Here is a 1,260-nt window from a genome sequence, read left to right on the forward strand (position 1 = left end):
AGTATTTTATCGTAGGCAAAGTGAAGCTATCCACACCACTAGGCCTGGTTCAGTCTTGGGTTGGTGACTATTGTACATTTCTACTTTATGTAGCACTTTTGTGAAAAATCGTGTACTATAGTTATTAGGCCTGTGACACATAACACATCTCCAGGAGCTATGAACAAACATAGTTTCTCCCTATAGTCCAAAAAATAATGGTTTATTTAGCACAGGAAATATGATGGTCAATGTAAATTCATCCCGTACATTTTAAAAACATACAACATATGCGTCTCTATTTCCTGGACACTCATCCATAGGATAATAATAGATAGCAAGTGCTTATTTAAAAGAGTATTTCCAATTCTCTAACCTGGCATTTCCCAAAGCTCAGTCATTCATTAAACTGCTTCACAATTTTTACCATATTTGGGTGCCACCTGTACATTTTTACTTAATATTTTCCTTTTAACTAACTTGTTTCTATTACATGAATAATTTTAAGAAAATTTTATATCATTACTATCTTAAGCAATAATGTACATGAAATTGTGGTTGGTATGGTTAAATAATCCATATGAAATCATGGTAGGTTTGGTTAAAAAATCTACATGAAATCATAGTTTAATACATGCTAAACATTTAATCATTATACATTCATTAAGCTATTAAAAATAAAAATGTTTGGCTGGGCACGGTGGCTCACACCTGTAATCTCAAGGCTGAGGCAGGTGGATCACCTGAGGTCAGGAGTTTGAGACCACCCTGACCAACATGGAGAAACCCCATCGCTACTAAAAATACAAAATTAGCCAAGCGTGGTGGCACTTGCCTGTAATCCCAGCTACTCAGGAGGTTGAGGCAGGAGAATCATTGAACCCGGGAGGCGGAGGTTGTGGTGAGCTGAGACTGTGCCACTGCACTCCAGCCTGGGCAACAAGAGTGAAACTGCATCTAAATAAAATAAAATAAAATAAAAACGTTCATACGTGTATCTTATATGCCACACAGGCACGCTCACCACTCTTGGGGAACACGCTCACCACAGTTCCATCAACTGCAATATCTTATACCTTCTTCTTTAAGAATTAAGCCCTGTTTCAATTCCTGTCTCTGACCTTTACTTTCAAGAAAACTTTCAAATATTCCACACTGAAACACTCCTACAGATGCATCTCAAAAAAACAGATGTTCTGGCATCCAGAATCTAGAAAAATAAAGAGTTCATATCCCAAAAAGTTTTTAATGGATACCTCCCCTTGGCTTCTTGCTCCAGTG

The sequence above is a fragment of the Rhinopithecus roxellana genome, chromosome 4 (assembly GCF_007565055.1).
Source record: "Rhinopithecus roxellana isolate Shanxi Qingling chromosome 4, ASM756505v1, whole genome shotgun sequence".
In the NCBI taxonomy this organism is placed as follows: domain Eukaryota; kingdom Metazoa; phylum Chordata; class Mammalia; order Primates; family Cercopithecidae; genus Rhinopithecus; species Rhinopithecus roxellana.